The sequence below is a fragment of the Cervus elaphus genome, chromosome 9, assembly GCF_910594005.1.
Source record: "Cervus elaphus chromosome 9, mCerEla1.1, whole genome shotgun sequence".
NCBI lineage: Eukaryota > Metazoa > Chordata > Mammalia > Artiodactyla > Cervidae > Cervus > Cervus elaphus.
The window spans coordinates 7,826,485-7,838,773 of record NC_057823.1 but is presented as its reverse complement, the minus strand read 5'-3'; the positions used below and the strand labels follow the sequence as shown (position 1 = coordinate 7,838,773).

Here is a 12,289-nt window from a genome sequence, read left to right as displayed (position 1 = left end):
TTTCCTTCGAGACCCCAACTTCAGAGTTCCCCTGTTTCTGTTTTTGGTACTCACTTCTCTCTGTTCTGGAAGGAGAGATTGGAAACATGCCCCTCCCACCTTCATTCTTCTTTCTGGCCAGATTAGGGGTATTCTCTGAATTTTTACCTCAGCTTCAGGGGACCTGGAGGAATTTGTGGCTGGAAGGGAAATTGGGAGACAGGCAAAAAACAAAACGCTGTTTTCTCTTATCCTTTTAAGGCCTGCTAGATTTGGGGGAGCAAGAGCTGTTGTCAAATGACAATTGTGGTTACTCCATGTTTGAGTCACGGGGCCACTACAGTGTTGTCAGGCCAGTGCAGAGACAGGACGGACAGGGCTGGAGCATTGTACCCCATTATCACACCTTCATGTTGTGGGATTGACCCACTTCCTGTCCCATCCCTCAGTCCTCTGTGCGCTAGAACTCACCCCCAACCCCTGCAAAAGGAGAAGGAAAAAAAAAACACTCGTTCAGGTCTTCCTGCTGTGTTTTCTCTCCTGAGGTCGACTCACTTACCCCTTGATCTCTAGTGGATCTTCAGTTTGTGGGACACTCTGGTTTGAAAGGCAGGGCAAGAAGCAGGAAATGGGTCACCTTCGATTCAGGAAGGGAGGAAGGGAGGCAGAGAACAGGGGATTTGAATTCATTTCTCTAAGTTAGGTGCCTTCAGCTTGGCTCAAAGGAAGTTTTTACATGGCTTTTACAAATCTCATGTGTACTTTATTTTAGTGGCCCACCCTGGATTCCAAATTCACTCCAGTAGCTAATTTTATCTGTTTTGCCAAACGCAGAGCTCTCTGGAGCCCAAGTTGATGAATGCTGGCATTGAGAGATGGTCCAAAGGACAGGAATGAACTCAATTTGAAACCTGAGTAACTTGTAACCACTTCGTGTCCATGCACAAGTCTCAGGCTAAAAACATGGGTAGAAATGTTCCTGAAGTGGAGTTCCGAAATAGAGGCTGAATTTGGTGGGTTTAGCATTTCAACCAGTTCTTCCCTCTGACTCTGCTAGAACCTCAGTTCACTTTACAGTTTGACTTAAGACTGTCTCTCTCCTGTTCATTTCCATCTGGGTCTTGCTTAATTTGCGTCCTTTGTGAAGGCTCCTGCCGAGGCTATAATTTGAGTTCTAAATCTGTCGGTGGACCATGTGGACACAAGTTTCAACTCGAGCTATTTTCTTCTGTGGAGAAGCGCTTGGAGAGTTTCCTGGGCCCTCTGCTCCTGCAGTAGTCAAGTCCAGGCAGGAAGCTGCCACGGACCTGGTTGCTTCTCTACTGCCTCTTCCTGGTCAGCTGTAGGCACTGCCCTGAAGGGAAAAGGAAGATGGTGGGGAACTCGGGGCTTAAGATGTCCTGAGACAGGGCAGAGAAGTGCTGTCACATGTTTATTATTTGAAATGAAACCCATAGGACCGGCAGGGTGAGGTGTTAGGGAAGGGGGAGCTTTGAAGTCAGAAGGACCTGATTCAGATTCTGGGTCTGTCCTTCCTAGCTGTGTGGCCCTAGATAAGTTATGGCACAAGATCAGCACGTTACTAAATATTTGAGGCAGGGGTCACATCTCTGTGAATATGTGTGAAGGTGCCTAGAAATGGGAAGTGCTTCCTAGATGTGTGAATCTAGGATAATGAACCAGAGGCAGCCAGCACAGCACCTAGCACATGGTTGGTGTGCAATAAAGGTTGGTTGTTGTGCTCAGGAGACTATGGTTCTGGCCTGGACTCCCAGACCAGGAAACGTTTGATATTTTGCCAAGGCTAAATATGCCCAAAGAGCAAAGAGAAAGAGACTTGTCTCTTGCAAAATCCACTGCCTACCTGGGTCTAGCATTTTTCTGTGTTCAGATAGCAGTTGTGAGATAGTTTGGCTTTGTGGCAGGGGTTTGTGTTTGCCTTGGCCTTGCTTTCTCCCTCTGTAAAACAGGGTAACCTGTGAGCTAAGGACAAGGAGATATATTACTATAATTAGACCACAGGCCAGATAGAAGATTATTACAAACTTGAATTGTGGGAGGAAAAGAAGGTGAACCATATAGGATCCTAGGCCAGATTTTGGGACTGCTTGACTGAAGGATACGAAACAGTTACCTGATAAGTGATCTCTTCTTACACATTAGAACCTTGGAAGACGAACCATTCTTTTTGGGTAATGGGTCAGATTTGGGGGCAAAAGACTGCAAACGTGATGTACAAAGGCATTTGTTGCCACACAATAATAGTACATTGAGTGTGTAGCATAGTGCCTATGAGATCAGAATTCACCTTGAGGTCCCAAATATCCAGAGAACTGTGGAGATGCTAACTCAGCCTCTGTGGATGGGGACTGAAATGGGCAGGACACTTTTTTTCTGAGAAGCTGTTTTTCTTAGCAATTAGTGAACACCTTAAAATTGGGCCTGATGAGTTGGGCTCAACCTTTTTCACTTATTCATTGTGGGGACAGATGGCACTTGTCCCTGATAGCTAAAACCTGGGTTGCAGGGGAATAGTGAGTGAGAAATCTGAGCTAGGCCTCCACTGCATTGCTCCCAAGTTAGAAGAAAAGGGTTCCCTCCAAAAAATATCCCCTCTCCCTCCCTCTGCCCCCCGCCCCCCTCTCCCTCTCTTTTTCATACATACACAGTGAATTTTACTGTTGAAGCTAAGAAATATATACCAGTCTTAAATTTCTCTTAATTCTCTTAAGGACATTTATTCCATTATATGGGAAAGGAGCAAAGTTTATTATTTTTAAAATATAAAACACAAGGTTAAGAACTTTAAAGGGATTATTATCCCTTCTGAAATTATGTCTCTTATGTACCACAGACTTCACTTTGGTGGATGGTGGCGCCACCATCTCATCTCTTTTATCTAACAGGAAGTTTTTTAAACCTTTTTTTTTTTTGAATTGAAAGATCCTTACAGCAATAAAAACCCTTGGATAGTTAGAAATGATATTGATCTAGGTACATTTATTAGATGTAATGTAACGTGGTTATCCGTTGGTAGGCTGCTCTAAAAGGCATGTGGGTCCCAACACTGTCCAGCTTCTAACTCTGGATGATAAACTGTTGATTTATGTAACTGAAATAGCTGGGAAGTCAGGGTTTCCTTCCTGTTGGAGACAGCACTGGGGGCATTAAATCCCTCCGGGATTTTGATGATAAGAAAGAAGCTGACCTCTTTTGGAATTGGGAAGTAACTACTCTATGGAGCTGTTCCATTCAAATAAATGGATGTTGTTATTTTGAATGTCTAGTTTTTTTGTTTTTTTTGTTTTTATTCATTTATTTGGCTGCACCAGGTCTTAGTTGCAGCATGTGGGATCTAGTTCCCTGACCAGGGATCGAACCTGGGCCCCCTGCATTGGGAGCTCAGAGTCTTAACCACTGGGCTAGCAGGGAAGTCCCTGAATGTCTAGTATTAAGTTTGACTTTATCCTCTCTGCAGATTGTTTGCCTTTGTCTATATGGATGTGTTGCTTGGATATGAATTTATCCCTTCAAACTGGCATATAAGGGACGTTTGAACACTCAAGTAAGGGCTCAACTTGTTATGAGTTTTCCTGTGTGGCTCTAAGGTAGGGTGTTTTTTTTTTAATATAACTTAAATTGGATTGGAAAATAGAAAGTGTTAGATCTTCTGGCTCATATAACTTCCTATGCCAGCAAATAATTTAGCAAAAAATGATGCACCAGGCACGCCATGCTGCATGCTGGAAGTCTAGCAGTGAGCAGGCTAGAGAGATGCGGTCAGGCCTCCAGGATCGTACGTCCCGGTCACAGGCAAATGAATGAATGAAAGAATATCTCAGGGCTTCTCTGAGACTGTCCCTTGATGTTGAGATTTTGGGGTAGAGTTTCTTGAAAGTTTGGAAGTAAAACCTTACTACCCTTCTGATTTCCTCACTGGACTCTTTTTTTTCTGTTTCCTCTCTCTGAAAGGAAGCAGAAATTATGGTGTTTTCCCGGTTGATTGTTGGCTCTTGGCACTAGTTGATCCAGGATGACTGGGGCTATAGTCTTGGACAAACAAAAGAGATTCTGGAATGGTTATTTCCCAGAGCATTTTCAGCTGTGCTTCTCCTGAAGCTGGTGGCAGTGTGTTTTTGGAATCCCGTGGCATTTCTTCATGGCAGTGCCTATTATGCAGAGATGCATGCATGCATGCTAAGTTGCTTCAGCCGTGTCCAACTCTGTGCGACCCTATGGACTGTAGCCCACCAGGCTCCTCTGTCCATGGGATTCTCCAGGCAAGAATACTGGAGTGGGCAGCAGTGCCCTTCTCCAGGGGATCTTCCTGATCCAGGGATTGAACCCATGTCTCTTATGTCTCCTGAATTGGCAGGCAGGTTCTTTACCACTAGCACCACCTGGGAAGCCCAGATATGCAAAGAGATATACAACTCTAAATGTCCTCTTGCCTCATTTGGAATCTCTTTAAAAAAAATCAGACAAGGGTAGTACTTGGCTGTTGTTTATGGCATAGGCAAGGTGAGATTTCAAAGAGCTAGGTTGCTTTATCTTGTATTAGTATTCTTGGCGCAGAGTTCCCTCTACCCTATCGTTCCTTCTTATACTGGGACTGGGGAAGCACTAGTTTCATTTTCCTATGTTGTGGTCCAGATTTGATGTTAGTCCACTTAGATCAATCATGTGACAGGTGTTTTTCTTAAGTAAGTGTATTTATGAGGGGTGGAGCCAGAGAGCAGGGGTGGATACTCATTCAGGGCCCAGGTTCCAGGGGAGAGGGAGCATATTAGAAGGAGTTCCTGGTAGTCTTCTTTTCCTCTCTCTCCACCCAAGTACTGACTCCTGAGAAGAGGAAAGCCCAGGCCGGAAGTGGGCGTGGACAAGTATTGCAACTGTGCACGTGATCACAGACTCCCACCTCTGGGCTCTGCTGCCCTTGGGAAGTGGATGCTTGCTCTCTCTTCACTTCCTGTTCCCCGCCCTCCAGGCTGTGTTCTTAGGCTCCTGGGTGAGCATAGAAAACATGTTAGGCTCTCACTTTTTGCACAGTAAGCTGCTCTGTCAGAGCTGGGAGCTAGTGGACCTGCACTTAGCAGGACTGCAGGCCCAGCTTATTTACCCACAAGTTCAGGACTGTCTGGCAGGGTGGTTAACAGGACAGTTTCCTGTTGCATTATCACAGGGTTCCCTGCAGTAGCTTGCCTGCAAAAGGCTGCTCTGGAGATGTGTAGAGAACTTACGGAAGCAGACAATAGATCCTTCTACAAGAGTGTGTTCTTGGATAATCGTTTGCTGTTATTTGTCTTTACTGCTTGGTAAAAAGTGCCATGGGAAGCCCTGTGTGCAAGAGAAATTTTAGAGCCGGAAAGCCAGATTCTGCCACTTGCTGGCTTTGTGCCCTTAGGAAAGTGGCCTAACATTGGAGCCTTCGTCTCTTCATTTGCTGGTGGGGATGGTAAGCATGAAGCAAGCAGCCAGACTGTTGTAGGTGCCTAGTAAAGGTAGCTTCCCAGGTGGCTCAGGGGTAAAGAATCCGCCTGCCAATACAGGAGATCCCCTGGAGGAGGAAATGGCAACCCACTCCAGTATTGTTGCCTGGGAAATCCCATGGACAGAGGAGCCTGGCGGGCTACAATCCATGGTGTCACAAAGAGTCAAACACAACTTAACAACTAAACAACAGTAAAGGTAATTGTTACAGAATCATATCAAGGCTGGCTATTCCTCTTGAGGTTGGCACCCAAGTTTGGATAGCTACCACTGGCAGTTAATACTGCCCAAGAGCAAACCAGTCCATGTTGGGGCCATAGGCTGCTGTTTATGATTGAGTGCCAGTGATGTAGAGCAGCAGTCCTCAATTTTTTTGGCACCAGGGACTGGTTTCATGGAGGACAGTTTTACCATGAACCGGAGGGAAGGAGGATGGTTCTGGGATGATTCCAGCACATTACATTTATTGTGCACTTTATTTCTGTTGGTACATCAGCTCCACCTCAGATCATCAGGCATTCCAAGAGGTTAGGGACCCCTGATGTAGAGGTTCCTGGATTGGCTGATTTTTCCTAATGGGTTTCCTTAGTTCACTGTAGCCTTATACTGCCCCTGCTGCTGCGGCCACCACCACTGCATCACCTTGGTATACCCTGTGGACTTGCTGTGCCTTCTGAAGCATGACAGGGTAACTAGAAAAAGGCTCAAACTTACACACGATGTGGCTGCAGTATGTTATAGCAAAAACCTTACCTTCAAGTGTGATGGGAGTGCTCATTTAACTTGTTAAGGGTTAGGCGCCTGACTGGATACAGGGGCCCAAATATGCTGCTAGGAAAAGAGAGGTTCATGCACTGGAAAGTGCAGCAAAATGCTGCAGCTGGAATGTGGAAGGAGGGATGGATTGGAGAGCCTGCAAAGGAAGGGGAAATGGGGAGAGCTATTTTTTAGGTGACTGGGCATTCACAGGGGAGGAACAGCATGGGCACCATCAGGGACCTGGACGTGAAAAACAGTCTGGTGAATTCTCTTGACCTGAGGTGGTTATGCTCATCTAAAAATCAGTGTTTGAATGGAGCACCTTTGGCAAGAAAAGCTCAGTTACCTTCAAAAGTAGAGAGTCTTATAAAATGTGTCATAGTAGGATTCAAGATTGAACTGTAAAGTTATATTTAAATTGACCTCTGAATAAGTATTTTCAATCAACCAGTGGTGGCTAGTGAAATCAGACTGTGCGGACTCTCTTTGTAATAGTATGCAGTCTACATGGAGGACAGATAATGGGGACTGCTTCTGATTTTTTTTTTTTTTAATATTTATATATTTCAGCTGCACTGAGTCTCAGTTGCAGCCTGCAGGATCTTTACTTGTGGATGTGGAATCTAGTGCCCTGACCAGGGATAGAACCTGGGCCCCCTGCACTGGGAGCGCAGTCTTAGCCACTGGACCACCAGGGAAGTCGCTGCTTTTGAATTTTTTCTTTCCTTTGAGAATTGTCATTTAAAAATTTTTTTAAAAATTTTATTTATTTATTTTTGACTGTGCTGGGTCCTCATTGCTGCACAGACTTTTCTCTAGTGGCAGTGAGTGGGGGTATGCTCTAGATGTAGTGCTGCGGCTTCTCATTGCAGAAGGTGGGTTCTAGGCGCTCGGACTTCAGGAGTTGTGGCATGTTGTCTCAGTCGTCGTGGCCCCCAGGCTCTAGAGTCAGACTCAATAATTGGGGTGCACCGGGCTAGTTGCTCTGTGGCATGTGGGGTCTTCCTGAGTCAGGGATTGAACCTCTGTCCCCTGCATTGACAAGTAGATTCTCTCTCACTGAGCCACCAGGGAAGCCCTAAGCTGGTCTAAAATTCTTAACATGCAGAACAGTTTTTTAACTTGCATGACATTTTCAAGGTTTAGGCTTTATATTTTATATTTACAAAGGTTTCAAGTTTATATTTATCCTCTTAAAGTATCTATACTGAAAGTTGATTTTTTAAAATTTTATTTATTTTTTTTAATTGAAGGATAATTGCTTTACAGGATTTTGTTGTTTTCTGTCAAATCTCAACATGAACCAGTCATAGATATACCTCTATCCCCTCCCTTTTGAACCTCCCTCCCAGGTTGATTTTTGACCCAAATTTGAAGAAAAGATTTTACTGCTTTCAAACCAGGAGTTGGTAATATTGTAGGCCTGACTAGGTCAGCATGGAACAGGGCAAGCTGTGAGGGAGAAAACTAGAAAGACCCATCTCATATATTTTCTATAGTAAAATGCTGGGCACCAGTGGAGGCGGCAAGTACTCATCCTATTAGGAAAACTTTGGGAGGAATGTTTTTCTCCTTCCTATGTCAAGTTGGAAGATCTGCCCTTTAATAACTGGAGATAGAGGTATGAACTGGATACCATGGTTTTAAAATATGTTTTTCTAAATGTCAAAACCAATGATGTTTATTAGCATCCAAGGATGAATGATGTGACTAACACTTTCTTTGTTAAGCGTGTTTGAATAGATTTATTTCTAGACTTAAGACTGTCATATAGCACTTTTTTTTTCCCTGGTCGTCTTCTGTTTTTTTTTCCCCTCTTAATTCTTTAATTCATAGAAAACATGGTTCACTGACTAACTTTTCAAAGACTTAAAATAGATCTAAATTAGATGTGCTTTTTTTTGTCGGCCGTGTATAGACACAAAAGAGATATTCCTTGCCAACTGGTGACACATGCAGATGAAGACAGAGTGGGAGATACACTTCCGGTTCACGGTTCACAGTGGTACTTCTTAGCAGTTTGTATTTAACCCTTTAGGGAAGCATTTGTACTCAGAACCCTGTAATAGAGGGATATCGTCAAGGTCACAGAGACTAACTACACATGGAGCCTGAACTCCACATTGCATTGACACTTAAGTGTTCAGAGTTGTGGTTAGAAAGGATACTCAAACACATGTTGACAAGGTGGCTCATCTCCAGAGAGCTGCACTTCAGAGAGCTTTCCTGGGATGGGGCAGATAGGAGCTGATGGCTCCCACAAACTCCGAATCTAGTGTAAAAGTGTTGTGATTGTTTTTAAACAGTGACATTTGTTGTAGCAGCTGTAATGTGTTGGGAGTATTGTATTTTTCTTCAAGTACATCCCCTTTAACTCTTTTCTGGTCCTTGAAAAAGGTACCAAAAATACCAAAGTACTAGGGAGATGAAATTCACAAAGAAACAAATCTTTTCCTTTCCCAACTCAATTGCTTTGTAATCTCACCATCTGAGTATGAATTTGGGGTGAAATAAGAAACTTAAAAATAATCCTCTTAGAGACTGTGGTTATATTGTCTCTAAACTCAATGAAAATAGTTTTAGACTTTCGAGTACTAAAAATGCAAAGTGTGGAAAGTTGTCAGTGCTGTTTTTCTTTCTTTTTAAATATTTTTTTTAAATTTTATGATCACATTTCTATTTATGTATGTGTGTATGAATTTTTGGCTGCATTGGGTCTTTGTTGCTGCATGCAGGCTTTTTCTAGTTGCGTTGAGCTAACTCCTCTCTAGTTGTGTTGCACTGGCTTCTCACTGTGGTGGCTTTTCCTGTTGCAAAGCACAGGTTGTAGGGTTTGTGGGCCTCAGTAGTTGTGGTGCACAGGATTAGTTGCCCCTCAGCATGTGGAATCGTCCCGGACCAGGGATAGAACCCATGTCCCCTGCATTGACAGGTAGATTCTTAACCACTGGGTACCCGGGAAGTCTACTGCTCTTTGTCATAAGGGTACCTTAAAAAAATTTTTTTTAAACTTTTTATTTGGCTGCACTGGGAGTTAGTTGCAGCATGCACAAACTTTAGTTGCAGCATGTGGGATCTAGTTCCTTGACCAGGGATCCAACCCGGGCCCCTTGCATTGGGAGCTCAGCGTCTTAGCCATTGGGCCATGAGGGAAGTCTCTTTTTTTTTTTTTTTAAACTTGAATGAACAACCTGTTTATTCTTTGGAGAGCTTCTTTGAATACAAATTGGAGCTTAGTGTCACTGTTTGATAGCGGTAATCTAAAAATTGGTTAAAGTCTTCATAACTAGGCCTGCTTAGCTTGTGAATTTAAGCATTCTGAGAGAGAAAGCCATCTAGAAAGTATAAAGGATAATGAATCCATCCCTTTTCAGCCCTTTCTGCGCCAAAGCCACTCCAGGAGTAGCCAGCTCTGGCCCCTTGCCTCTGCTATTCTCGTTGCCTAGGATGTCCATCCATTAAGAGCTGGCTCAAATGTCACATCCGCAAAGATTTCCCAGAGCCCTCCCCAGGGAGGGGAGCAGTCCTTTCCTCTGTGAGTCCTGACTTTCCTACGAAGGCATTTTCTGCATTGAAATCATTCTGTGTCTTTCTGTGCCACCAGCCTGTGAACCTTGTTTAGGTGGTGCCTCTAGGCTCCCCAGCCTACAGAATCCAGTTCTTATTTATCAGATAAGACATCTTAAATTTTTGTCCACCAGAAACTTCAAAGAAATTTTCTGATTAAAACCCAAAAAGTACAGTACCTTAAACATTCAGTAGGTGATGCTACTCCTTTTCAGTCAGTTTCACACTACTTTGGAGCCTTTGACCAATTTCTGCTTTATAAACGAGGACACGAACATGGAATTTGGCCCAAATTTCTTTTCGTCAGTCCCTCTGTTGTACAGGAATTTAGCTCAGATGGTGTTTGGAAGTTTATTTAATAGTATGTTAGAGAGATAATTAGAATATTTCTTCAGTGGTTAGGGTGGAAGGAGGCTTGGCTATTATTAGCAAGGATCTGATCTGAAGGATATGAAGTGAATTTGGCAGAAAATTTTTTTAACTTAATAACAGAAGTGTTTTTATGTTAACTGGCATCTATACATATTAAGTGACTGCCTCGTTCTTAGGGCAGAGGGAAAAAACTTCAAGAGAAACATAGTTCTAGCCCTGCTTGTCTCTTAGTGCTTTGTTTTAGAATGGTATCTGAAGGTGATTGCAGCATATTTCTTAATCAGCTGAATCTCAGTTCAGCCAGCTGAACTATTTGCTGTTTAGTCCAGTACAATGACACAAGGCCTCAAAGCCAAGCAGCATCAGCATTCACCCACCTGAGCATCTGGGACCCCAAACAGGTCTGGATTCACCATCGCTTTTTCCATCTACACACTTGGTCCTCTCTTCCTATCACAAAATAAACCATTTCACCCTTTGCCAGCCAGAGAAGTTGGCACTATTCTTTGGAGGACCACCTGTCACCAGTTCACATCTCAGTCCATGGGGCCGTGTCATTACTGTGTCACAGCTGATGCCTTCCTCTTTAAAACAGGATGGTTGTCACCTGGGTGATTTGCACAGGGTTTGCCAGCTCATATTCTGGAATCCCTATGTCAGACTCAAGTCTTGGATCTCCCACCTGACCACACTTTGCTGTGTCTGTAGTTAATTAAGTTGGATTAATCACGACCCAGTTGAGGAGCAGTGAGGTAATATTTTGCTTGTATTGCTTTAACATAGCTGTATTGCTTTAATATACATCATCTCACTAATTGTTGGATAAAGCAGTTCTCAAAATAACAGAGTTGCCAAATTAGAGTGAAAATCATACTTGTTTTAAACTACCTTTGCCTCTGGGATCAGGGATTTTTCTGCATTCCTCTACCCAGTTACCTGTTTGAGAATAAACTTTTTTTGTTTGGTTTTTGAATTTGAATTTGAACATTTAAATTTCTTTGTAGCAAGGCAAATTGCTGACAAAACTGGGTCAGGCAAGGTGTTTGAGGGTCAACAACTTGTATTTTGTATCATTTTTAGTTTGAGGAATGCTTCTCTTTTGGCCCTGGAGAGGTCGTACCAGATGTTGGCTTTAAGCCCTTGAAAGATGTTTTGGGTTGGGTTGGGGGTGGAATCAGCAACAAAAAGTTGCCAGTTAGGTGTGGAACTCACCATTAAAATGGGCGTTTTTGAACTTCTTATTGAGATGGGGGCGGGGGACATGACAGAAAACTTTAATTTGTAAAACTTATTCTACATTAAGTGTTTTTAAAGTTTGGGGTCAAGACCAGCTGTGGGTCAGAATTACATTGATTCTCTTTAAAAAAATGAAGTACAAAAATATCACTACATTTCAAGTGGTAAAGGTATGTTTGGTGAAACTTTGTTTCACTTGATGAATATGTATTAGGCTGTGTTATCTAGGTGTCTCATTATGAATTATTTGTATTAATGCCATAAAAAGAACTTGGGAAGGGCCTTTTTTGGTGATTCTTCAGGACCTAACCTTGATATTGAGAGCTTCTTGTAATACAACGTATTTTATTTTGCCTATTAAAATTGTGTTTTGCTTTATATAGCTGAATATCTCCAAAGCCCATCCTCTCGGGTTAGACTGTTTCCCGTGTTTCCTCCACGTCACTGCAGAGGGAAGGGCGCAGATTTGCTTTCTTGGGAGGTTTCACCTTCTCCTAGAAGCACGGGGCAGATTGGGAAGTAACTGGAGAGGGAGAGCAGTCATCTCTTAAGTGTTTTTAAGTGGGTGGCTCTGGCGCTTACTTTGTAGAACTCTCTTTACTGAGCTGGAGGAATTATGGTTTCGCCGATCCCCTGGAGGGGAACTTCTGTGTGTCGATCCCGCAGGGGTGGCATTCTAACCTCGGTTTTCAGAAGTTGCTCGATGTCTCGCGGCCCAGTTGGAGCGAGGTCAGCAGTGAGCGCGCCGTGAGTCAGCCCTGGGCGCGGCCCGCTCGGCTGTGCCGCGGGTGAGCTGGCGACGACCCTTCGGCGCTGCTACAGGAGCCCGCCCGAGCCCTCGTGGGAAACCGGCGCACGGGGCAGGGCGTCCCGTGGAGGGCGGTCG

At 43.7% G+C, this 12,289-nt stretch overlaps 1 protein-coding gene across 8 annotated transcripts in view; it reads left to right on the top strand.

Annotated features, from left to right (window-relative positions):
• The window catches only part of GATAD2A (GATA zinc finger domain containing 2A), a 92,782-nt gene that overhangs the window by 1,489 nt on the left and 79,004 nt on the right, over window positions 1-12,289 (top strand). Inside the window, exon 1 of one of the 8 annotated variants that reach the window (XM_043910821.1) lies at window positions 3,569-3,587. The exons of 5 other annotated variants lie outside the window; for them this stretch is intronic. The gene's annotated coding sequence lies outside the window, so the exon portion shown is untranslated. Of the gene's footprint in view, window positions 1-3,568; window positions 3,588-12,112; window positions 12,133-12,172; window positions 12,192-12,289 lie in introns of those variants that run through there. 2 more of the 8 variants (XM_043910820.1, XM_043910819.1) reach the window with 2 other exon arrangements.